The 27,667-nt window shown below is 40.4% G+C and overlaps 1 protein-coding gene and 4 non-coding genes across 5 annotated transcripts in view; 3 read left to right on the top strand and 2 right to left on the bottom strand.

Moving 5' to 3' along the window:
• Positions 1 to 27,667, bottom strand: part of LOC144213379 (uncharacterized) — a 70,763-nt gene that overhangs the window by 15,680 nt on the left and 27,416 nt on the right. The gene's annotated exons all lie outside the window — the stretch shown is intronic.
• On the top strand, positions 3,486 to 3,558 carry trnaf-gaa (transfer RNA phenylalanine (anticodon GAA)). The gene has a single exon. It is a non-coding gene; the product is annotated as a tRNA-Phe (tRNA).
• Positions 4,602 to 4,675, bottom strand: trnai-aau (transfer RNA isoleucine (anticodon AAU)). The gene has a single exon. It is a non-coding gene; the product is annotated as a tRNA-Ile (tRNA).
• trnal-aag (transfer RNA leucine (anticodon AAG)) lies at positions 11,254 to 11,335 on the top strand. Its single transcript has one exon. It is a non-coding gene; the product is annotated as a tRNA-Leu (tRNA).
• Positions 14,244 to 14,315, top strand: trnap-ugg (transfer RNA proline (anticodon UGG)). Its single transcript has one exon. It is a non-coding gene; the product is annotated as a tRNA-Pro (tRNA).

The following is a 27,667-nucleotide window of genomic DNA, read 5'->3' as shown; positions in this document are numbered from 1 at the left end:
CAGTACAAGTAGAAGAGGACCATCAGCTGGAGGACCTGCCTGGTGAGGGAGCAAACCCCCCTCTTGAAGGTCCTAGTGATGAACAGTTATCAGAGACTTCCCCGCCAACCGCCGTGACGGAACCTGAGGCGCTGACTGATGAACGGCCGAGAAGGGAGAGACACCCACCACGATGTACGACCTATGACCATCTTGGAATCCCCTCCTGTTATAGTACACAGTCACCGCAGGAGCGGCTAACTGTTTACCCTGCACCAGGAGTGGCCCCTTGGTTAGTACACCTGCATCCATATTACCTGCAGCCACCCATTTTGTTTGGACTCCAACAAGCTTGAACCTACAAGGACGACGTGCATGATGCGGGCATGGACTGTCATGGACTGTCATGGACTGTTATGGACTGTGACTACTGTGCCCATCCAGTAAAATGTGGACCGTACGAGTTGTGGATTATATTTGAACTGTGGCCCGTGCCGCCTGGACTTTAATGAGCATCGGCTCACCAAAGTGGAAATGTTTGGGAGCATATTAATGTCGGGATGACATTTGTTTTTGTGGGGGAGAGTGTGACAGGGTGAAGTAGGTGATGTTATAAATGAGTGCAGGTGTTAAGTTTAAAAGGGACTCATGCCGCTTAGCATGCGTAAAACACGCAGCGATGACGTAATGGGCACACGTAAAACACGCAGCGATGACATAATGGGCACGCGTAAAACACGCAGCGATTACCTAATGGTCATAGACCTTGGTAGAGTATAAAAACGGGTTATTCAGACATTTCTCTAAGTTGGTTTGAAATACAACAAAGGACCTGTCTGATTATTTCACCCGTCTTTTAACGGCGAAATACTGCTACCCCGTAAATTCGGGGGTACAACACTTGCTTATACTCCGATTAAGTGGAGCATATCAAGATCGTTTTGCTGTGTGCTCTTGCAGAAAACCTACATGAGGCAATTTATGCTTTTGGAGAAAGAGAACAAGGTCCCATCCAAAATCTCAACTGAAACCATGAAGCAGTGGTTGCTGAGCAGAAGAAGCTTCCAGCATGAGTTAGTACCAAAGGCTCATGTGAAAATACACATATGTACATGGAATAATCTAGTATGTATGCCCATCTTAAATGTTCTGCAGCTTTGAAACCAAACTGCATCCTGAGATGTTCGCTCTGCTGCAGGAGGTGAGTTCAGAAAAACAGTGAGGATACTGAATCTGGAATTATTTAAATAGTGAGTGTGTGTTGTAATGCAATATTTCAATGGTGTTTTTTTTTTTTGAAGGATAACTAAATTCACGTGTAAGCATAAGATACATACTGAATAATTTTGTCCCTCGTAGGAGTTAGTATATGCAGTATAGCGACATTCAGGTCCCTTTCCATTCACTTGAACACATCAGTGTGATGAGGAAGAAGAGTTTGTCGTTTGAAATGAACTGAAATTCCAATTGATGATGTACCATTTTGCATTTTCATATTCTAATTTTATACTCATATCTGCAGTTGAAAGAATAATTTTGTACATGCGGCTTTATTTGGGCCAAATTGAAATTGTCAGAACAAAAGTCAAAATTTAACCTGCGACTGTGTTAATGCATGCAGGCCTGGACGAAGGCAAGGCGAATGTGCCTGAATCAGATGCACGGGCAAGTCTGCAAGGATTTCACCCAAGAAGAACACCTTTCACAATTGTTCAATAGAAAGGTAAGGAAATGAATGTCTTTACAAAATGACCCACGTGATACAATTGGAAAATCTCTTTGTTGTTTTGTTTTGCAAAGGTCACAATCGAAGGCCTCCACAAGTACCTTTCAATCGCGCCCCCCCTAGCCGAAATGGACATGAAGATATTTCTGCAAAATCTAAACCTGGCCCTTCAAAGATCTTTGAGCAGCACTGAGATGACTGAGACACAAAGACTGACACTGGACTCAGATTTCCACCGTGCCACAGCGCCCCTTGTGGGCAAAATCCTCCAGTCGGCTCTTCGTTCTTTTTTTTGCAAAGTTGAACACGACTGGGAATGAGGACCCAATAACTGCAACATTTGAACAAAGATCCGAGTGCACCAGCAAGGAGATTGCCAGTATGCTCACCGACGCTGTGCTTTCCATCCCGTGTGTCCGTCAACACCTGACACAAGACAATGTGCTGGACACTTGCACTGCCATTGCTGGGGAAATGACCCAAAAGCTTTTCTCTAACGTTCTTAAAACCTCTGCAAACTTTCAGTTGCTAAACTGGGATTGCACCTTGTTCACTGCACGGTTAAAAGTCAAGTTTGCTATTGGGGAAATGCTCAATAATGGCACTGATCGACTTCTTTTATTTTGAAGGTCAAGCTCAAATGATCTCCATGCACTAAAATGCTATGTTTATACTGTAAATATCAACATATGTTGGTGTGTGTGAATCTAATATAAACCTACATCTGTAGTTTTGTGTGTTTCTCAAATGTTTATACACATCTACGGTTATGTACACTGTCCCCTTAGGGCGTCCTAAATTTATAAACTCGTTGGTCATTTATTTCCGATCTCTAATGTCTTCCACTGTATTGGGGCAATGAAAACAACTGCTTAGAAAGTGAATGACGCTCCACTTCACTGGATTAATGTGTTGAACACATATTTCATAGAAAATACGCATCCAGTTTAAAGTTCTCTGTAGAATCTTTGTCCCAATGTTGTCACCTACTGGAAATTTATCTTTATAAAAAAGAATTCTTGGAAAAACCTAATTCTGGTGCTGCAGGTTTTGCTTGTTTAATTCTGGCAACACAAAATATTTTTAAATATTCATAAACACGTTTCCCAAACATTTAAAACAAATATTGGTGCCTTAGTGTACGTATGTACTAATTCAGAGTCAGAAATGTCCCTAATTTGTTCAAGGAAACGCTTGAAACTAAGGGATTTTCACCCAGTAAAATGAAATATATACAGTGGTACCTCGACTTATGATCGTAATCCGTTCCGAGACTGTGTTTGTATGACAAGCATATCGTAATCAAGCGGACGTTTCCCATTGAAGTGAATTGAAAACAAATTAATTCGTTCCAACCCTCTGAAAAAACACCAAAAACAGGATATTGGATTGGAAAAAATGTTTTATTTGTTCTAATTCGCCATATATTGACAAAGTAATGAATAATGAGTGGTTTAATAGTAATAAAATGTGTTTAATGAATGTAAATTTAGACGCATTTCGCGGAGTGGAGAGAATGACACACATGGAGTAGGGCTTGGGGGCTGTTCGGCGGTCCTTCATGGGTTTGTGTAATGGTAATGCCTTCTCATCTGCCTCGATGAATATCCACCTGAGCACGAAATTTTGATTGTATCTCGGGCGAATTATTCGATCGAAATTTTCGCCGGAAGACAAGAATATCGTATGGTGAAGCGGTCGTATCACAAGGTTCGACTGTATTGTACTAGTAAGCCATGAGTCAATTTGGAGTCCAAGTTGTTCTTTCTTCTGACAATCAGCTGAAGTAGCTCAGTTGGGAGAGTGTTAGACTGAAGATCTGAAGGTCCCTGGTTCAACCCCGGGTTTCGGCAGCAAGTTGGATTTTGCGAACCCACCCTAAATCAACTAATTCCTTGTATGCCATGAGGCATTTTGCAGTCACGTTTGACTCTTGTCACCGACATGATCCGAATTGGCTCAAATTGTGAAAGTTGGAGAGCGTTTCCTGAATCGACCTCAGTCTTCGTCAGTCCATTGGACTCTCTAATCCAGATCAATATATGTTAAAACTCCAATTGTAATATTGTACTAGTAAGCCATGAGTCAGTTTTCAGTTCAAGTTAGTTGTTATTTTTATCAATCAGCCAAAATTGCTCAGTTGGGAGAGTGTTAGTGATAGGTCTGAAAATGCAACTCCAGGAGCGGGCTAAGAAAGAGTGAGATCAATTTAAATAGGAAATAGGTTTACTACCAGACTGCAGCTCTAACAGTGGAGTCCTGTTCATCGTGATGTTCTTGCAACTCTTGTCGAATGACCAGTGAGTGTGTCTTAAATACAGGCAAAACTGACAGTTGTCAGTAGGACTTTGGACAGTTACGTTTCAGTCATTAGCAGGGCAAAAAGTAATTGATCAGTGTCGGACAGTTGAGTATTTGTGCTGACATATCAAGTCAATCACAAGACTAAGATTGATTATTCAGTCTGACAGTTGGGTGTTTATGCTGACATGTCAGTCATAAGGATGACTACGATGTTGTTATACTTACAAAAACTAATAATGTATGAACAATGAAGCAATTGCAAAGAGTCTTTGTCTTATCTTACAAATCCTATTATGATTTTCTACAGGCTTCCTCATTGGAGGCTAAGCAAAGTTGAGAAACACTGTTCTGCCCGCTTGAGTATGAAGACAAATTTAATTTCACAACAATTTGGGAAGAACAGAATTGTGGTTTGAACAAACCTAGATAGTATTCCCTCACTGAGATGATTCACATCTTGGGTGGCATCTTCTGCCTTCTGGAGCAGAGAAATTAACCGATCACAGAAACTGAAGAAACATCAAGACAACATATTATGTCATGTCAGGGAAAAAGTTGTAGTTAGGCTAATTATACAAATTCACAGAGGTCATGGCCCGTATGGGAGTTGAACCCACGACCTTGGCGTTATTAGCACCACACTCTGACCAACTGAGTTAACAGGCCATGTGATGCACAATCCAGGTATTTGCCAGATGATGCAAATGCACACGTCAACAAGCTAAACACATGTTACGACAAAAGAAGTTGTGCAAAGTGCCCATGATTTTTGTGTGATGACCGCAATTGCAATTGTCAGCTAGCTAAACTGTTATGTTATGGCAAAATAAATCTTAACTTACTCTAGAGCAGGGGTGGCCAACCCGCGGCTCGCGAGCCGCATGCGGCTCTTTGCCCGGTTTCATGCGGCTCTTACGTCCATATCAAAGTTTGTATTTGTGTTTTATTTTTTTTTTGCGTGTGCGCTTCGCTTGAGTTCAATACGGTATTTTCGTCCAATGCGCATGTGCTTGGGATGAAAATACCTCAAAGTTTCCCAGTAGGAGCAAGGTCATTTGAGTAAACGTTTTTAACAGAGTGGGAGAGCTCCCGTGAACCAGAAGCGACAATGAACGGCGTCGCGCACACAAAAAGTATCCCAAAGATCGAGCGTCAGCTGAAAAAGCCACACCCCGTGCGAGGCAGACCAAGGCGAGAGTGCTCAGCCGGGAGCAGCCAATAGGAGAGCGAGGTGTACACCCACGTGGTGGGCGCGCTAGTTCGCCCACCACGTGGGTGTACACCTCGCTCTCCTATTGGCTGCTCCCGGCTGAGCACTCTCGCCTTGGTCTGCCTCGCATGAACATTGTGTGTGCACTGTCTCACACAGACAAACTCTCAGTTCAACCAAGTCCACAAACAAAAATATAATAATTTACAATAGCGTTTTTCTTTTTCTATGCATGTTACTTAGTGGGACTTCTGTCATAAAATCAGCGCCTATTTTTGCGCAACATTCGCTCCTTGTGAGCTGTCATTTATTATGAATGGCTTTTAACTAGCGAAAAGCCATTCATAATAAATGACAGCTCACAAGGAGCGAATGTTGCGCAAAAATAGGCGCTGATTTTATGACAGAAGTCCCACTAAGTAACATGCATAGAAAAAGAAAAACGCTATTGTAAATTATTATATTTTTGTTTGTGGACTTGGTTGAACTGAGAGTTTGTCTGTGTGAGACAGTGCACACACAATGTTCATTGTTGATAATGACTGGCCTGTGCTGTTAGTACTGTAGGAGTCAATTTATGTCATTACTATGCTGGTGTGTGACATTTACAATAAATCTGTGTGATGTGGCTCTTTGCGGTAACACAGTAAAAAATGTGGCTCTTTGCGGTAACACGGTAAAAAATGTGGCTCTTGGTCTCTGACTGGTTGGCCACCCCTGCTCTAGAGCAAGGGTGTCAAACCGCACAAAATGATGCAGCAGGCCAGATATGTTCCCCGGCTGCCTCTTTGACACCTGTGTTCTAGGGAGGCTTTGCCCGTTCCACGGTCGAACCCACGGCTTTGGCATTTTCAGCACCATGCTCTGCCTAAATGAGATAAACAGCAATGTGCTGGCACTATTACTAAACTATCACTAAACTAGTGGAGCCGGAATTTCTCAACCTTACACTCAGGATCTTTCCTAACCGCGTCCCGGCAAAGGAAGATTTCGTCCAATAATGTTGCTCATCATAAGAGGTCCTCTGAGCCAATCTTTGTCTGATCCCTCACATCAGACAAGTTGGCCCTACCAGGGCTACAAGGCTCCGGTCAACATTGGTCCAAGGATCACTGGAACTGATTAACCCCACGGGGCACACGAAATCAGTTCCTTTTTTGTAAAAGCAAACTACCCCACTTGCAAGAGTTACCATTGCTGTGAAAATAGTGTTCTTGAAATTGCCTTCTAGATTCATACACATACTTGAGAGCATGTTACCAACAAAAAAATGCAGTATCGTTTAAAAGAACAACTGAACAAGACCGGTAAACAAAATGAAAACAATCAAAAATTACATGTAAATATGAGAAAAGAAATATTTATCCATAGTGTTAGACAGTATTCAGTAACACTATTAAATATGTGTGTATTTAATCATTTTTGTATGAACACTTCTTCAATTTGTCTGAGGAGAACTCAAGATTGTAACAAGTCACCAAGTCCTTGTCCCAAGGACTGTTTACGGGACCATCACCCCAGAATGCAGACCTAGAAGGACGCTTAAGAAGATGCTGATGCAGAGGGATCACCGTCTGAACAACCTTTGTGATTACTCGCATATTGACGAAAATTTTCAACAATCTCTGTCTGAGCCTATTCGGGTGTCGGAGGTGATTAGAATCTAACTTGACTGCAAAACAACTCATGTCTTACAAGGATACCATTTTCAAACTGACTGCCAGCTGAATTAGGCTGGGTTTGCAAAGTCCAATGTGATGCTGATATCAGAGGTTGAATCAGGGATCTTTAGATATTAAATCTAACGCTCTCCCAACTGAGCTACTGCAGCTGGTTTATAAAAATGAACAACCAACTTGAATTGCAAATTGACTCATGGCTTACTATTCCATGTGCTTTACCCGAGACTCGCACATTCACGCATACAGATCAAAAGTAAATAAACATTACTAAACATAATCTTCCTTCTCACGTGCTAAACACTGAACAGTCGTACCTTGTGATACGACCACTTCGCCATACAACATTTTGTCTTATGACAAAAATTTCGATCGAACAATTCGCCATTGGCAGTAGCTCTGTCCACTCTTTTTGTTTTTCATGTTTTACAGCCCCTCTATCTTTTTTTAAATTACATTTGAATATTTGTCATAACTTTCTGTAAGATAGGACAAAGTCTCTGCAATTGCTTGTTCATATTGTATTAGTTTTTGTGAGTATAACAGCATCGTAGTCATCCTTATGGCTGACATGTCAGCATAAACACCCAACTGTCTGACTGAATAATCAATCCGAGTCTTGTGATTGGGTTGACAGGTCAGCACAAATACTCAACTGTCCGGCACTGATCAATTACCTTTTGCCCTGCAGATGACTGAAACGTATCTGTCCAAAGTCCTAGTGACAACTGTCAGTTTTGCCTGCATTTAGGACACACTCACTGGTCATTCGACGAGAGTTGCAGGAACATCGCGTTGAACAGGACCCCACTGTAGGAACTCTCACTGTCCGCTTTGCAGTCTGGTAATAAACCTATTTTCTATTTAAATTGATCTCACTCTTTCTTAGCCTGTTCCTGAAGTTGTATTTTCAGACCTAACACATTCCTTTTCACTTTACTTTGTACATTATACTTTTGACTTTAATGATGAGTGATGAGTATGTTAATATTTTTCTTCTTTTTTTCTGTTTATGTTTCACGTGTACTGTTAACGGATGCAGTTTTTTATATGTATCATATCTTGTGCTGACCCGGCCTATCTGTCAAATTTCTAAAGTCAATGTGACAGACGTGCCAGGGGTGCCCATACGGGGACACTTTTTTCCTTAGGTGGCTAATGTGAAACATAAATTGTATTCTTATATTTAATCTTGCACCCTTTTGCACTCTGATGTATTAAAAGTTACTAGAATAGAATTTAATTTACACCTATTGGTTAAAATGTGCCCAATACGTTTTGTACTCCACCTCCTTCATTTGTATTAACTCCTCCCATTTTTAATGACTTGTCTTATCTCTTTCAAAAACACAGTTGAAGCAGCTTTTCAGCAGGAAATAGCTTTGGGGAGCCTGAAGAGTAGTAACACTCTCCGGCCTCTAAATTGTTGCATCCCTGCCTCTGCAGACGCGGCCTTAACTTTCATTATATCTGCCTCAGTATGTCTTCCAATGTTGGAGTTTATTGAAGTATTGGCCAACAAGCTAGAGGTGCTCTTAAACTGACACTTTTTTTCTTAGATGGCTAATGTCCCATATCACCCACCCCATCATATATCATAATTCAATAAAACCAGGGCTCGTCCGGGAGTTGGACCCGGGACCTCTCTCACCCGAAGCGAGAATCATACCACTAGACCAACGAGCCAGACATACTCATATAATGACAATTATTTTCTCAGATGGCTAATGTCCCATACCACCCCACCATATATGACAATTCAACACTTTTTTTTCTCAGGTGAAGCATGTGACATATCAACCCCCATAATAGATCACAATTCGACAAAGTTAAGTCTCATCCAGGAGTTGGACCCAGGACCTCTCTCACCCTAAGCAAGAATTATACCACCAGACCAATGAGCCAGAGCTTGCTGTCATTATTTTAAAACCTACAAATGTGTCAGATCCGTTTAGCCTGACCTTTATGGACATGCTTGTGACTTGCTATCTTAACTCATTATCTACCAGAGCAAGTGATCCTATTTCACTCCCATTGACGACGACAGGCATGCAATACAATTTGACCGGAGGGATTGCAGTCAAACTGGATTGAACATCTCTCCCTGTCAATGGCAACTAATGACGCTCACACCTAGTGGCAATTTAGAATGTTCAATGTGGGATGAGACCGGAGTACCCGGAAGAAACCCACGCAGGGGATAACATGTTAACTCCATACAGTTGGACCGACCTGGTCTTGAACCCAGAACTGTGGGGCTAACCGCACCACCAGGCTGCCCCAAATGTCATTCATTGAATCAAAAAATTTAGCTTATACCCGATTCCCATACTCTGAAAATGACACATTGAAAATGTGAAGTGAGTTATTAATTTTAAGAATTAATAATTATAAAGATCAGTTTTTCACAGCAACTGCAACACTTGAAAGTGAGGTATTTTGCATCTGCAAAAAAAAAGTAATAATTGTAAGTAGCAGAGAATGGTTTCGATCCATTGACCTCGGGGTTATGGGCCCAGCACGCTTCCGCTGCGCCACTCTGCTTTTTCTCATCCCTACCTGTTGGGTTTAGGGTTATATTATATATGTGTGCAGTTAATAATTTTTGTATGAAAGCTTCTTTAAACTGTCTGAAGAGAACTCGGGGTCGTATCACGTCACTGAGTCCTCGTGCCAAGAACAGTTGACCTGACATCTCAATTTTAACTGGCACTTTAGCTGATAGCTAATGTTACTTTACAAATCGAGTGGAAGGATTTTTTTATTTTATACAACTGTGAGAATTTGTGTTTTTTTTAAGGTTTTGTTGTGATTGAATGTTTGACCACGGACTGGGCAGGGAAAAGGTTTTTTTTTCCTGTGTGTGGATTCGTTCTGTGATGCTCTAAATTGGCCTTTCAAGTGAATTTTTAACTACAAACTGACAAAGAAAATATGTCTAACCTGTCTATGTTCTTTTGTGTGATTTTAAGGTTTTTGGCAGCTGAATTTTTGACAACAGACTGAGCAGGAAAATGGTCTTTCACCTGTGTGGGTTTTTGTGGATTTCCGATATTGTAAAAACATAGTAAATCATACCACATGTCAAAAAGCTGTCACAAGCGTACTACCCGTGTGCATCTTTTCAAATTAAAACTTTCTTTAAACGTTACAAGCTTATTCCCTACAATGTTTGCAGTTGTTTAAATATATAGACATCATCTCTAAACTTTTTAGGTGGTCTAATACGATTAAAGTCAGAAACTGTATTGTAATATAAATTCAATCTTAACATTTTGAGATTGAAAAGGAGCTTATATTTATTGCTTGACATATGTGCAATTGACTTTGTCAAACGATTTTAGATTTATTTTTGGGGTTATGCTTCAAAATAGTGTGTTACTAAATTGCTTTGTATGATGTGGAAAAAGGATACATTTTCAATGTGAAATTCCCTATCACTGTCAAATTTAATATTGTCAGGTATATTTTCTCATAGGTTGGCAAAAATTATTAACTTAATATCAATGTTACTATTTTTAAACATTAAAAATTGGCAATCTTCTTGAGGATTAGCATTAGTGTCTCTCATGACACCAAAATGACAGTAATTTAACTATGGAGGGGTGCCCAACTCCGGTCCTCGAGGGCCCCTTTGCGGTCTCTTTTTCATGTCTCCCTCCTCTACCACACCTGAACCAAATGGTCAACTCATCAGGCAGCTGTCCAGAAGCTTGATAACGATCCCAATTATTTAATTCAGGCGTGTTGATGGAGGGAGACATGGAAAACCAATTTGATAGTGGCCCTCGAGGGCTGGAGTTGGGCATGCTAATGTAATGTAAATTTCATTCATTCATATTCCATACTACACATCCTAGCAAGTGTTGTGGGCTTGGTGGAGTCTATCCCCCCAGGCATCAAGCAAAAGGCAAACAACACCAGTAAGCCGTAGGGCACAAACAACCATTTGCACTCACAATCAGACCGCCACTATTGGGAATTGAGGCCACGCCTACCTGCAAGTCAGCCGGGTGTCCCACTGCACACTCAGGGAGACAAAGTTGGAAACCTTCACGTGGTGTCTCCTGAGAGGCTGCTCGCCGCGGCCTGCGAATTCCAACAAATACCACTCAGAGCTGCCAACAAGGAACGTGGCACCCTACGTTTTTCATCCAGCCGGAGATATTTGACTGCCCCTCACCTCCGACTACCCCCCGGATGAACTAATCCGCGTTCCAGTGGCAGCTCTAGCGCTGTCTGAGGGTAATCCTCAGGCGCTCGTAGTGACTCAACAACAACAACAACAACTGCACACTCAGAGATCTGGGATAGATTGCTGTAGGTTTGTGGAAAACTTCCACATGCACATATAAGGTAGTGTGGCCGAGTGGTCTAAGGCGCTGGATTAAGGCTCCAGTCTCTTAGGAGGCGTGGGTTCAAATCCCACCACTGCCAATATCTTCTGATCTTGTTGGGAGTGAAGTTACAGACAGGCATGAGACTGTGTCACATTTTGAAGCAACCGGTTGCTGGGAAAGGTCCGAGGCGTGAGATGACAACTCGCGCTCGGCTCCGAGGAACTCTCTTATCTTCCCAAGGTGAATGTTGCTATTATTGAGTTTCAGCATGATGTCATGAAAAAGTACAGTAATTGAGATTATAGTAATCATGGAAAAGTACAACAATTGAACACTGAGACATGTTGAGAAAAGATTATAGACATCATGGAAAAGCATAATATTAAGACAGATTATAGACAGGATGTTCTTTAGAAATGCACATATTATTAAGACTACAGTTTTAAGCAACTTCACACATTGTTGCAGAAATTGGTCAAGATTGGAAACCTTGGACTGACATATTAGCTTGTGGAATTTATTTCTGAAACAGGGATTTCCCAAACGGGGGATAATTGGGTGATGTTAATGGAGTGTAAAGAACAGGCGCCAGCACTATGTGGAGCTACTTTTGTAAAAGGGTGGTCTCAGTTGAAACATTGAGAGGACAGGTAAGATAAGATTTCTGACTTAATAAGATGCATTAAACACCTCAATATTGATTCGAAAGATTATTTTTCAGCAAGCAATACCATGAAACTATAGGGAACTCTTTTATAATGGGTTTGGCGTCTCCATATGCGAAAGGTGAAAGGGTTTCAATTGAGACTAAACCATCTTACAAAGGGCTAAAACAAACTACCAGACAAGGAAATACGATCGGATATAACAACTCACTCAATCACCATTCTTTGGGGAAAGTGTTTTTACAAATGAAAAACGTGTCCTACTTGTACAGAAAAATATTGAAACAGTGTCTATCCTGTTCCTGTAAATGGGAAGTCAATTTTTCCACAGTTTAATCATTTTACTGCACCCCTGATACCACGTCCTGACCTATGGTGGTGGTGTGGTGGAGATAAATTATACGACTCCTGTCGAAACGCGGCAGGACTAAGTGCTTTGGTCTCATTGCTCTTACCAGTGTCTGCTTTTCCATCTACAGTGGAGGAGATACAATTGGCTGCTCAGAAATCTGGTGTGGACATTGTCCAGCAGCATGAAGGGAAGGAGATCCAACATATATTGATGCGATTGGCATCCTCTGGGGCATACCAGATGAGTATAAGCTGGCTAATCAGATCGCAGTAGGATGGGAGTCCCCAAACAAAAATGTAGATTGAATAAATTACCTGCAGTACAATGTCCAAAGATTGGAAATTATACTGAAAAGGGATTTGTGGCCATAAAGGAGCAACTGGCAGCTACCAGTCTGATGGCGTTCCAGGATCGCATAGCGGTGGATATGATCCTTGCGTAGCAGGGGGGCATGTGTGCAAAATGTTTGGAGAACAACGTTGCACCTTCATACCGAACAACACGTCACCCGATGGGTCCCTTACCACTCCTCGTTCTCCTTGCTAAGCCGATTTATAACTATTGCAATTGCCCCTACAAATTCTAAATTACACAAATTATATTCTCTGCTTATGAAACATACCGGGGAGAGCAGTCAAGTCCAGGAGTACGGGAATTCCGAAGATGAATTGGGCGAAAATGATTGTTTTCTTTTTCAGAGCAGCCATGCGAATAAGGAATAGGCGGCTAAAATTGCAGTCACCTGAAATTTCCTTTTGTGATTACTATAAAACAATTAGTAACATACATATCATAAAAAACAGCGGAAGGTTGGGTTTATTCTGTGATACTATTATATATGTGTGTATTTAATAATTTCTTTCTTAAAGCATTCATCCAATTGTCCGAAGAGAACTCGGGGTTGTACCCAATCACAGTCCTCTCACACAGACTGTTTATCTGACATCCGAGGACTGTTGATCTGGGTTTGCCGCGAAGAGTCGTCAAGGACTCTTGATACTAGCAGATGGATATCAATCACTTCCCGGAACACTCGCATAGTGTTCCTACTTTGTGACGCACATCACACTTCTCTATGTAATTGTTATGCCAAATGAAGGCGTGATTGTTTTAATTCAAATGGAGTTTGTTTTTAGTTTCCCGATTTCTATTATTGTTAAAAACCTTAATTGTTATTATAGTTACAGATGTTGTTTTTGCTTATGCAGTTGAATTAATCAGTAACCTTGTAATTGTTTTGATTTATGGCTTTAGAGCCGTACGAGAAATCACTGTTCAAGGAGATACTTTGGAGATCGGAAGTCTTGAAGTCTCCATGTATCTAGCCTTATAAGGTATCCTGACCAAAGATGCAAATTATAATAATATTATTATAATAATAATTGAATAAGATATCTGCCTTAAGTGATTGATAATTATAGAAAAGTGTAATTATTAATGAACCTATCACCTTGCTTTGTCGAATTGAGATCTATGATGGGGTGATATGGAAGATCAACCATCCAAGAAAAGAAGTGTAACCTTATAAGCACCTCTGGCTCATTGGTCTAGTAGAATGATTCTTGCTTTACGTGCGAGAAGTACAGGGTCCAACTCCTGGATGAGCCTTTTACTTTGTTGAATTGTTATCTATAATCGTGGTTGAAATGTCACATACTTCACCTGAGAAAACAAGTGTCACGGTTTGGGCACCCCTGGCTCGTAGATCTAGTGGTATGATTCTCGCTTTGGATACGAGAAGTCCCGGCTCCAACCATCGGGCGAATCCTAGTTTTGTCAAATTGTGATATATTATGGGGGTGACATGGCACATTTGCCACCTGAGAAAAAAGTTGGTCTATTGGTATGATTCTCGCAAGAGATCCCAGATCCAACTCCCAGACGAGCACTTGCTTTGTCGAATTGTGATCTATGATAGGGGTTGATATGTCACATACTTCACCTGATCAGCCATCCAAGAAAAAAAGTGTCACTATATGGGCGCCTCTGGCTCGTTGGTCTAGTGGTATGATTCTCGCTTTGGGTGCGAGAGGTCCCGGGTCCAACTCCCGGACGAGCCCTACCTTTGTCGAATTGTGATCTTTTATGGGGGTTGATATGTCACACACTTCCCCTGACAAAAAAGTTTCACTTTATGGGCACATCTGGTTTGTAGTGGTATGATTCTCGCCTAGCCGTTGCTTTGTCGAATTGTGATCTATGATGGGGTGAGATGGGAGATCAGCCATGCAAGAAAAAAAGTGTCACTCGTAGGGCAGTCCTGGCTCGTTGGTCTAGTGATATGGTTCTCGCTTAGGGTGTGAGAGGTCCCTGGGTTCGACTTCTGGTCTGGCCCTTGATTTGTCCAATGGTGATCTACGGTGGGGTCATAGAGGCTGTAATAAGCCTGAGGAAAGAAGTTTCATTCTATGAGGAAATCTGGTTCATTGGTCCAGTGTTATGATTCTCGCTTAGGGTTTGAGTCTGTGAGAGGTCCCAGGTCCAACTCCTGGATGAGTCCTATTTTTGGCCACTTGAGAAAAAAAGTGTGAGGCAATGGGCACCCTTTGTTCCATGGTTTAGTGGTGCCAGGATTCCCAGGACCAACTCTTGGACGAGCCCTGGTTTTGTCGAATTATGATTACCCACTTAAGGAAAAAAGTGTCATTGTATGGGCACCCCAGGCTCGTCTGTCTAGTGCAGGGGTGCGCAAACTTTTCGGCCCAGGGGCCATATTGACTTTAAAAATCTGACAGATGGGTCGGGTCAGCACAAGATACGATACTTATAAAAAACTGCATCCGTTAACAGTCCATATGAAACATAAACAGAAAAAAAGACCATTAACGCATTAATGTGCGTATTAAAGTAAGTAAGTAAAGTTGGCAGGCAATAGCTGCCAATTATTGTGAGTATTGCTTTAGAAATGGGAGAAATATTACCAAATTTCAATCCTCATCATGGATTGACCTTGCCTTTAGTCTACATTAAAGTCATATCCCTGTGTTTTAAAGACTCAAAGAAAAATCAGAGCAATATGTTGGGTCTATTCTGTATTACTTTTATACATATACGTGTAGTAATTCATTTCTTTTTTAAATCATTCTTCTTATTATTCCTAAAGTGCTCGAGGTCATATACAATCTTCAAGTCCTCTCTCTCGTGGACTTCTTATCCAAGGATTGTTTATACAGCAACTCACCCAATTTGGGGCTTCGAGATCGGTTGTTTTCTTTCGCAACGTAGCCAGGGTCACTGGCCGATAACAAAGATGTTGTTTCTGCCATTTCCAGCATAGTGGCCATACCTCGTGACACACTTCGGTTTTTCTTTATGTAATTGTTATATGATTGTTAGGTCAAATGAAGGCGTGATTGTTTTTAATCCAAATGTTGTAGGTTTTAGTGTCCTGTTTTGTTATTGGTAGAATACCTTGATTGATATTATAGTTACAGATGTTGTTTTTGCTTATGCATTATGAAATAATCAACAACCTTGTAAATTGTTTTGATTCATGGCAATAAGAGTCGTACGAAAATGTCTATTCGAGGAGATGCTTTGGAGTGAAGGGGAAATCCTTGTTGCTTGATGTACCTCCCTTTAAGGTTCTTATCCGTGATCCAATCTATTTACCTTCAACGAATTTGTGCGGGGAATTGTGCATCACCCAATTGTGAATTAACCTTAAAAACCATTAGATTTAAATACTGAAATGTGTTATTTGTTACTTGAAATAAGATCAAACACAATGTAATATTTAAAGCAAATGTCCTTGAAATTACCCAACCTTTTATCAAAATGTAGCTTTTCAATTTAGCATACCTGTCAACCTCTGCCGATAACTTCCCTTTTAAATGATTATGATTCCCCTTAAAAAAAACCCAAAAACCTTACAAACACCGTATGACGCATGTTTACTCATGGTAACCAGACAGTGTAATAGAAATAACAAAGGTAATTTGCATACAAAGTTTTTTATTCAATTTAAAAAGTTTACAATGCAACAAACTGTGCCTTCAGTGCTTCCTATTGTAAGCCAATGTGCATGATTTTGCAGACTTTATCTAATCTAATTTGTGTCTCACTTGTGAGCAACAGTTGTCACAGTTCCATTTCATCTGTAATAAAGAAGTAAGAGTGTCTGTTCCCATTGTCTTTCTGTACTCTGTATGAATTTTCCTCACATGGCTGAAAACCCGCTCGCTATCAGCATTACTGTGAGGAAGGCTGAGTAAAATTCGATACATCTTTCTCATCAGTGGAAAGCGATCCAGCCCCAAACCAGTTTTCATTTTGAACACATAAGGGCAAAATGTCTCTGGACGAATTTGTTGTCCATCCTGACTTTTCTGAGGGAGAAGATCATCAGGTATTAGTTGATAGTCTTCCCATTCATCTTTTAATTGTTCCTAATCAAAGTGTGGTGTAAACCTGTTTGCAAGCTTAACAATACTTGTGTAATCCAACATCTCTCTTTCTTGGGTCGAACACCTCGAAGTCACTCAGTGTTGTATGCTCAAATGGACATTTTTGTATCATTTTAGTTACAACAGCCTCATAGAGGGAGCGAACAGGGGAAAAAAGGTTGCTTTCATGGCTAGTGTGATGTTTTGCCTGATTTGATCCTCCTCATTGCTGTCTTGGAAGAGGGCCCTGGTGCCCAAGCCAACAACAAGCCTGCTATCTTCATGCTGCAGGCATCTGTTTGTATAATCAACTGCCAGCAGGCTATCAGCAGATTTGAGATGTTCCATTTTCACATATTTCACCAAGAGTTTCTTTAAGAGTCGTTGCATTTCTGGTAGCAAATCTCCAATCATACAGGCCTCTGTTTGGAACACAATATTGAATCTATTTATTTGAGGCAGGATGAAGCCGAGGAAGTGGAGTGTGAGGAGAGTAACAGGGTCTTGAAGTCGATCATGGATGTTTTTCACTTTACCTGCCCTTTCAACATCCGTATGGCTAGCGAAGTAGCTTTTGAGTGCTTTGTACTGAGACAATGTTCTTTTAACCACTTTTTCTAGAGACAATCATTGTGTCGGACAATGCTTTAGGATTTGTTCTTGCTCAGAATTTGTAAAGTCCTGAAACAAAGGAATCTCAATAACATTGATTAGCTTCATTTGCTACGACCGTCATACACACATACACATCACAATGCTAACGCTAATGGCGGCCGAGGGTACGTTGCTAATGCTATTACATGTGCTCTACTCGAGGCTCGTGAAATCTCAATAGCATAGCTTCCTTTGCTACGACCGTCATATACTGCACACTATCATGCTAACACTATAATGGCGGCCGAAGGTAGCTTGCTAAAGGCTATACATGTCCTCCACCCGAGACTCGCACATTCACGCACACACATAAAAAGTAAACAAACATTACTAAACATTATGTTCTTTCTCACATGCTAACTATTGTCTCTTGCAAACCCCACATTCAATCGGTCTCTACAACAAAACAACATACCATTAAAACACAGGGGGAAATAATCAGACAGAACAGTTGTTGTTATCTTCAAGCCAACTTTTACTCAAATGCCTGAAGATTTCCCCGCGTTTCAGCTACATGAGCCCAGACATAAAAAATCGAATACCGATCCATACCCCTGCTATTTGGCTGGAGGCATCAATAATCGAAGACTGATAAACATCTATCCCAAAACTAGTTTAACCTCACACTGTCAGGAGTGGCTTGATTGCCCATCCTGGCATGATGTCATGATGGTTATCAGCCGTGGCTAATTAGGTGATTAGGTTTTGTTTGGCTATTTGAGCATTATGGTTTTTGTTGAAGGTTCCCTGTGTTTCCACGTTTGTCATGCCGTTCACTTGACGCCACGCTACGCTGCATGTTTCTTTTCTGTATTAGTAAGTGATCAAGCCAGTTGTTTATGTTATGTTTTTTCCGTTTATTAAACCAAGCAACAAGAGCAACATATCTGCCTCCCCTTTTCCATTTGCTTCGGCGACTCCGCACCTGGGTTCACCTTCCCCCCCGATCGCGTCGCACTACGCGACGTGATCGTAACACACATATGCAATAATTTATAACTTAACTCACTTCACCATGTCACACTTGGTTAATGGGAAAAGTGATTTGTTTTTTTTCACATTCTCCACGTTTCCGGCAGTTTTAAAGTGGCTCTTCAGATCATAGAATCCACTCGCAGCAACTTTCACGTCTTTATAAAGACGTGAAAGTTTCTGCGAGTGGATTGTACAATTTTTTTTTCTCATTCTGTGTCCCTTGCAAAAATATTGCAAGGGACACAGAGTGAGAATTGAGTGCCTCTTAACGATGCTTTAATCGAGTCAGCATATTCACCTTAAAGTAGCTCCCATTCTTTCTGGTGTCGACCCGATCCTTGAGTTCTTCGTTTCTTACTAGGTGGCTCCTCCATGCTTGCTTCCACGATATTTACTCTATGTATATCTACACATGCACATGTCCTCCTTTATCGATATTGCCGTACACACCGCTAAAAAAATACATACGATTAAGGATAATTTTTGCTGGTATACCGTGACAATAGTAACAATCTAAGACAGTAGCGTCGTTGGCTACCAGCCTACGAGACTATCTCGATTTTAGCGATAATGGTCTTGTTGAAATCGTTTTTCATAAATATGGCGATTTTTTTAAATATTTTTTTTCCCGTACAAAAGTCGGTGCACGGCTAACATGATTTCAAATGGTAAAAACCCGTATTAAATACGTATAAAACGTACAAGTTGACAGGTATTCATATAATCAGATTATATAAATAGTCGTTTTTCCACCTGCACTGTCGCATTGGTTTAGCTCAGTGGTTACTTCATCTGCATTCACTTCTTCTCAATCCTGGTTTGGGATCGAAACAGGGACGCCGTCTAGTGTTTTCCTACTTATTTTCATTTTATAACAAAATCTTATTACAAAATTCACATAGATGTTATTATAACATTTAATTTTAATTTTGACCCTTAGAATTGCGTGCGAGGTGAATTTGGTTGACAGTTTTGAACAAAATAGGAAGACATACACAGTAGATATGAATATAATAGCCCTTGAAGTTAAATGTTCACAGTAGATTGCTACAAATCCATGTGAGTACATGTTGAGTATTCATTAAATATTGATTACATTAAGAACTAAGGGTAAGAAATATGCCTTTAATCACTTGATTGAATTGACTCAACAGTGACTCTTATAGATTGTTATATAGTAAATCAATGTTGACCTTCAGTTGGAAAAGCTGTATGTATGGAAATCAAGGCTCTGCAAAAACAAATAACTCAGGCAATAGTGATAAAAGCTTTCTTGTCATTTTGAACCAGAGACGCGCTTGTATAAGATTTGTATAAAATGTCAATATTTGCAAAGAAGTAGCACAAAAGTGTAGTCCACTGTCTTTTCTCATTTTTGTTACACAAAATCAGGTAATGCCTGCCCCCGTTATTTTACAGAGCAAATTACTCATCTAGTCTTCTAAACAAAAAGAACCAAACTGGACTGCAAATTGTCTCATGGCTTACTAGTAAATGATTCCAATTAGAGCATTTCTTTAATCGGCCTCTTCCCCTTTTTGCTTGAAACGGACCAAATTAATCAACGGCAACTTTTGAGAACGAGAGACCATCGGACATTACCCTGCAGGAAGGTAAATCTGCCATGCGGTGTTTGCCGGTGGTTCCATAAAGACTGCGATTGGCTGGCCACTGATTTAGAGTATTCCCTGTCTAACGGATCTGGCAAAAATAAATAATTTTTTTGTGAAATGTTAATACATTTTTATTAAATACATTTTTTTATTAAAAGAATAAATCTCCCCTTCATCTCATCTCATTTTCTGAACCGCAATGTATCCGCATTAGGGTCGCGGAGCGTGCCGGAGCCTATCGCAGCTGAACAGGCACGTCCCACCGGAAGGGGGCCACGGGGCCGACCTCGGAGAGGCTGGGGAGACTATGTCTTCCCGCTGGCCCGGGAACGCCTTGGGATACACCCGGAAAAACTGTATGAAGTGGCTGGGGAAAGGGAAGTCTGGGTTTCCGTGCTGAAGCTGCTGTACCCACGACTCGACTTGGGATAAGAGGAAGACAAGATGAGAGATGAGCATGTTTTTTTTTCATGTGGACAAATAGAATGGCAACATCGGCAGACATTTGCGAGGTGACAATCCGAGCACAACAGTTTGGCAGATCATTTATTTCAAGACTGAAAAGCAGTGGACCTAGCACTGAGTCTTGCGGTACCCCCAAAACTGTTTTTCTGTTAGTCTGATTCAATCCAATTTAGCGTGCTTGGTGAGAAATTAAAATTAGTTTGCAGTATCTGGTCGTTAATGGTGTCAAATGCCTTTTTGAGATCAAGATAAACTGCACCAATGACCCTGCCTTCATCTAGTTTTGATTTTGTTTTCTAAAGGGAAGCAAACCGAGAGTTGACTTTAACTGGTATTTTACCATGATTTTCTCAAAAAGGGGCACCTTGAACTTCATCTGTTTCAGATTTATCTTAAAAAGAGTATTTCTTTATGGCAAGTGATAGGTTCACCAATAGGCATTCACAAATGCACACAAATAAAACAGGCATCTGAGTCATAACCGGTGCCTTGCAAGAGAGAATCGATCCTGACTCGTCTCCGTCCCAGATCATTCTATCGAATCGATGCCTCTCTTGCTTATTTACTACATAAGATTTACAACATGCTGTGGGATAGACAAAGCCAACTGGCTTAATAACTGTTTGGTTATGTTGAGCCAGGTGGCCAAACTGGTTTTACTATTGTTTGTTAAGATCGTGGAATGCAAGATAGGCTAACTAGCTGACCTTGCAATTGTTTGTTCGAATCACGATAAGCGGTAAGATAGGCTGCAGCATTTTCAGTGAGCTATAAAAAATATTGTTCGTATACAACTTTGCGCTGCAAATATCTAACCATATCAGCCTAAACTTTTATACATAAACGTTGTCCTACATTGCTGTCTTAGAAATATTAACCTGTTTGCCTAGATAAAGACGGACCCACTGTTCATTCGGAGAGAGTTGCAAGAAAATCGCGCTGAACAGGACTCCACTGTTAGAGCTCTCACTCTCCACTTTGCAACTTTGTAATAAATCTTTTTCATATTAGATTGATCTCACTCTTTCTTAACCTGCTCCTAAAGTTGTATTTCAGATCTATCACATGTATCTCAGTTCTCAAAACAATTGAAGGTCTGTCAGATCATCTCGAGGGAGGGCTGCGGACAACACTGCCAGAAGTCAAAAAACAAATTGTATGTCCTCCGGATCTTCCTAAGAGAGCTTGATGTGAACCACACTTTCAGAAGCCGATGTTTCTCAAAACAATTGAAAGTCCTCTGTATCTTCCCAAGAGATCTCGGTGTGGACAATAGCTTTGAGAAGTCCAACTGCAAAGGGGACTGACCTTCAATTTGTTTCGGTTAACTTAGGAGCAAGCATTATTATTGCAAGAGATGTATTAAAATGACTTTTTAATGTCAATAACTCTATATAGAGCAAAGCATTCTTCATTATAAGTAAATATATAATAATGATAACCCTAACATTACCTTGTTATTATGTATTTGAACGCAATCCCATAATCTTTTTTATTTATGGCAAATACACTTGGGGGAAGTCCGTTCTCTCGATCTTTACCAGCCCTTCCTTACTTGCATATCTGGCCTGAAAAGGAAGAACAAAATCATTCTTGTTCAACTAATTTCCCTAATTTGCATAATCCTGGACATCAATGTTATCACGAGTAGGCTGTCTAGTAAGAAAATACAATCCTTCCAATTTGGAATTTGTTAGAGCAATTGCATCAACCATAAGTCGGTCTAGCAAAGAGCAGAAGCAGGGGCTAAGACAATACCCACACATTGTTAAAGTAATAGCCAAAACAGCCATTGATTTCACCTCAATGAAGGCCATTTTTTTCTTTACATTTGCCATCGGCCTTATCCCACCAGTCTGCCAGAAAGTAGACAGTTCCACAAGAGTTCCTCTTTGTTTCCAGTTCAGGGTCTGCAGGCCTTCAACGGCTTTGGTTAGGGACAACACATAGTCCTATTTCTTTTTTAACAGGACTTATATAATTTATTTGTACAATTTCACCACCATAAGCCAAAACATGCAATCAGTGGCGCAGTTTGTCTTGGACAATGGGCACACAATGTCTCTCTCATCTACTGCACCAGATTCAGCCCTTTAAGGTTCAAACAGGTAGGTAGCACAAAAATTTGGCATGTCATTCACTGCTTGCGTAACAGGATAGACAATGTTTCAATATTTTTCCTTTTCTTCATAAGCAGGCCACTTTTTTTCTTTTGTAAAAACACTTGAGGGAGTTGTTGTTATACCCGATCGTATTTACCCTCGTCTGGTCATTTTTTAACCCTTTGTAAGGTTTAGTCTCAATTGAAACACTTACACATTTGGACACATATGGAGACAATAAAACCAATATAAAAGAGTTCCCTATGGTTTATGGCATTGCTCTCTGCAATATTATTTCCAATCAATATTGGAGTGGTTGCCGTTTCAATTTATTCATCAGAAAGTTTTTCTCACCTGTCTCCCCAAACGTTTCAACTGATGAAACCTTCTTACAGTGCAAATGGTAGATCCACATACCCCTCTCGGCTATTTTCATGTCTGCTGGTTCTTCAGCAACAAGTTGGACGTTCCTCCTTTGGGTCGGCTAGTGCTTCTTCTTTATACTTCAGGTTGAGCACCCAGTCTCCTGGCACCACCGTTGGTCAAGTCAGTTTCCTGTTGAGATGCACAGTCTCCTTCTGCTATTTAGTATATTTCTGCTTTTTATGTAGTTAATGAGATTAGCCTCATCATCCAGTTCCAATCGTGCAGTGAATATCGACATTTTGTATGGTCTACCAATATTTTCATATGTTATGGTTAAACCTGTAATGTACGCACAGTGATGTCATAGCAAAATATGGAACCTTTTGCCAATCCCATCAATTATTTTGTTTACACAATTTGGGTCCTGTTATCACTATAAGTCAATGGTTCTTTGGAATTTCGTATCGTGCACTGATATGCTGAGCACAGGTTATGAATGCTGTGCAAAAATTTCCACAAACAACTTGAACCCATAAGTTGTGTAGTGGTACCGTACCAAGGCCACCATCGCCCCTGTCGAGTGATAGGACTTCCCATGACTCAATATGGCAGCTCACCCAAGTAAACTGATGTACAATTGTTTTTCTTCTTCTCATTGCGCCCAAATTCCCCATTTCAGAGATTATTTGTTCCTTCACGCCAAGTTTCACATTTGGATTACTGCTGCTGCATTCTCATCAAAAATTTAATTTGATATGTTTTCCCATAATTAATCGCTGCATCCCTGAAAAGGGCTTGTTGGCGATTTCAGATATCGATTTCAAATTTCCAAATCCTCTTCCACCTTGATCTCTGACCGATTGATTATATCTTGTATGAAATATGAATTGTATTCTTATATTTAAACTTGCACCCTTTTCACTATGATGTATTAAAAGTTACTAGAATATAATTTAATTTAAACCTATTGGTTAAAATGTGCACTACACCTTTTGTACTCCACCTCCTTCATTTGTATTAACGCCTCCCATTTTTATGACTGTCTTATCTCTAATAAAACCACAATTGAAGCAGCTTTTCGGCGGGAAATAGGTTTGAGGAGGTGGACAGTAGTCACTCTCGGGCCTCTGAATTGTTGACTCCCCCGCCTCTGCAGACGCAGCCTTAACGTTCATTCTATCTGCCTCAGTGTGTGTTCCTGTGTTTGAGTTTATTGAAGTGTTGGCCAGTAGCCCCAACAGGGGTGTGTGTGCAAAATGTTTGGAGAACAATGTTGTACTTCATACCGAACAACACGTCACCCGATGGGTCCCTCACCAGGGCCATTAGTGGCCTGCAGGCTCTAAACCACAATATGAAAAAACATTCTGGAGTAGAATTATCCGCTTGGACAGACTGGTGGGATAAGACCGTTGGAAAATGTAAGGATTTGGCCATATCTGTTGTGTTTTCTGTAGCCATATTTGCTACTACCTTGACACTGTATGGGTGTTGTCTTATCCGCTGTTTGCGCTCCAGTAGACTTATAACTACTGCAAATGCCTCTACAAATTCTAAATGTACCGGGGAAAGCAGTGAAGTCCAGGAGTACGGCAATTCCGAGGACGCATCGGGCAAACATGATTATGTTTCTTTTTCAGACCAGCCATGCGAGTAAGGAGTAGGCGGGTAAAATTGCAGTCACCTGATATTACCTTTTGCGATTACTATAAAATAATTAATAACACATTATAAAAACAGTGAAATGTTGGGTTTATTCTGTAATACTATTATAAATGGGTGTATTTAATCATTTCTTTGTTAAACAATTCTTCCAATTGTCCGAAGAGAACTTGGGGTTGTAACCAGTCACCTAGTCCTCTCACAAGGACTGTTCATCCGACAGCTCACCCAGTCCCTGGCTCCGAGGACTGTTGATCCGCGTTTGCAGCGAAGAGTCGTCAAGGACTCTTGCTACCAGCAGATGGATATCAATCACTCCCAGGAACACTCACATAGTGTTCCTACATAGTGACACACTTTGCACTTCTTTATGTAATTGTTATGCCAAATGAAGGCGTGATTGTAATTGTTATGCCAAATGAAGGCGTGATTGTTTAAATTCAAATGAAGTTTGTTTTTAGTTTCCTCTTTCTATTATTGTTAAATACCTTAATTGTTATTCTAGTTACAGATGTTGTGTTTGCTTAGGCATGTTGGATTAATCAATAACCTTGTAATTGTTTTGATTTATGGCTTTAAAGCCGTACGAGAAATTACTGTTCGAGAAGATACTTTGGAGACCGGGAGGAAGTCTTGATGTATCTACCCTTATAAGGTTTTACCAAAGATGCATTTTTTAATTAAATGTCAATAATTGAATAAGATGTCTGCTTGCAGTGATTGATCATTATATCAGAAGTGTAATTATTAATGAACCTATCAGGGTGCATCTTATACGAGAAAAATTCCCAAATTCAATGATTTCAAGGCAATTTTAAAGGAAAGACTTACATGCGGAGGCAGCTAACATGTGAGAAAATATGGTATAAAAGTCGCACTTGAATATTTGTTGCAGGCCAAACTATGAAAAAAAAGTTGGACTTATAGTCCGGAAAAAATGGCAACTTGGTTGATTGTCACATTTATACTGGTGGAAAATAATAATATTATAATTCAAACCAAAATAATCAGCATGAATGACTAAAATGTTTTTTAGTCACCATTTTCCATCCGAACACACACGTGTCTCTTAACCTGATATTTCCAAGACAATCTTTCACCACAAACTGAGCAGGAGAAAGGTTTCTCACCAGTGTCGGTTCTTGTGTGTGGCATTAAATTCCCATTTTTAGAGAAGATTTGACCAAAAAATGAGCATGCAAAGGGCTTCTCGCCACTGTGGGTTCTGGTATGGATCGTCAATTTAGCCTTCTCCGCAAATCGTTGGCCACAAATAAAGCAGGAAAAAGGTTTCTCCCCAGTGTGTGTTCTCGTGTGCTGTGTCAGGTTCTGCTTGGAAGTCATTTTCTTACCGCAAGCTGAGCAGGAAAAAGGTTTCTCACCAGTGTGAGCTCGGGTGTGGTTGGTTAGGTTTTGCTTGGAAGAAAATTTCTTCCCACAAATGGAGCAGGGAAAAAGTTTCTCTCCGGTGTGGCTCCTCGTGTGCCTCTTCAAGTTGGACTTCTTCCCGTAGGTTTTCCCGCACTGTGAGCATTTATTGTCCGCGGCGGCCGCATTGTGAACTTCGTCTTCGTCATCGGTGTCCAACGACGTAGCGCCGTTGCTATCCGTTAGCGGAGCAATGAGCTTGAGTGCTTCCGTTGAGCAGCTGCTGGCCTTGCTCAGACCGTCGTCTTGGCTTTTTAAAGGTTTAAAAGTGCACGTGAGGATGTCCATCTCTTCTTCTTTAACATTGGGGGGGGGGTGTCTTTTTCCTTTTTGAGGGGATTCGACACCCCCTTAATGTGGGGGTTCCCAACTGTAATTAAATTCCTGCTACTCTTTTACGGGTTCAAACTTTTCCTAGAGAAATGTCGTCATGTACAAAATTCTTTGCTGATTACAGTTTTTATTCATGTTAATTCGTCTTTTCAAATGAAAGCCGAGTAAACAGGACAAAAGTATGGTTTCTCAATATTGTCCATTTTAAAAGACTCATTGTAATACATCTTAATCTGAAAACAAGTGCTATTTTAATAAACACCATTTTGATGATCGCCAATTGGAGAAAAAAGTCATCAATGATAATGCACCAACTGAAAGATTATTTAACTTTATATGAAACGACGGTGATTAATATTACGTATACACTCGTCAGAATAAAATCATTAGTAAATTATTTATTAATCAGTAACGGAGAATAGATAACGCGACTGAACTTGGAATTTCTATGATGAACGGAATTTTCATCAACAAATTGAGTTATCCTAGGCGCCACTATTTTTAAAACAGCGCCCACTGGTGGTCAAATGACCACTTTCACCTTGTCTTACAATTGCTCTTGTTTGGATATGTACTTGTACTACAAGTACTTGGACCAGAACTAAAAGCACGTGTACTTGCGTGCATGTGTGTGTCCTTGTACTAAATGTATGAGTGCTATTGCAAAAACTACATGTACTACTACTGCAGGCAAGAACGTATATTTTCATGTACCTTATTGACAGAGGGTCATAAAATATACCATATTTTGGAATATAATTCCTTGAGAGCCATACTCAGAATTTCAAAGTAAAAATTATACACCACTTTTAAAGTACAGAAAGTCACTTAAATCTTTTGATAACATTGTTACTAATCCGTGATAGTCAACGAGTATGCATTCACTAGGGAGTTTAATGGAAAAAAAATAATGATTAAAGCTGGGCTTTTAGCTTATAAATTAGCCATACACACCCAACAAAAGAGCCACATATGGCTCGCGAGCCTTAGGTTCTCTATACCTGGTTTAGAGGTGTCATATTGTCCTCCGGTACAACTGATAAAACCGAACCGTACACCCGTGTAAAAGCCCAAAACGAATTTTTGGTATACGTGGACATCAGGAAAACGTGTTTTTGACGTTAAAACTGGGTCAGCTGACTCCGAGTTTTCACGTAACCGAAAACTAATTTTACACTCGACTGTGTTTACATGATGAACCTCAACCACGGAGGTTGAAAATAAATCTATAAATTTTCAAATGATCATCTATTTGAGAGATATGAGAGTTATAAAACCATTTACCTGACATTTTTTGGTGTTTGTTGTTAGCTTGCTCGGTGATGCGTTGATCCTAATCGCCTTGTTTGTCCCCTTATGTCGTAGTTATGCCAGGCTAAACTAAGCTAGGCTAAGCTAGGTTTCAGCCTTCGTTCATAAAATTTGAAAG

The sequence above is a fragment of the Stigmatopora nigra genome, chromosome 20 (genome assembly GCF_051989575.1).
Source record: "Stigmatopora nigra isolate UIUO_SnigA chromosome 20, RoL_Snig_1.1, whole genome shotgun sequence".
Classification (NCBI taxonomy): Eukaryota; Metazoa; Chordata; class Actinopteri; order Syngnathiformes; family Syngnathidae; genus Stigmatopora; species Stigmatopora nigra.
Note: the sequence above shows the minus strand (reverse complement) of the source record. Positions and strands in the feature narration are given on the sequence as shown.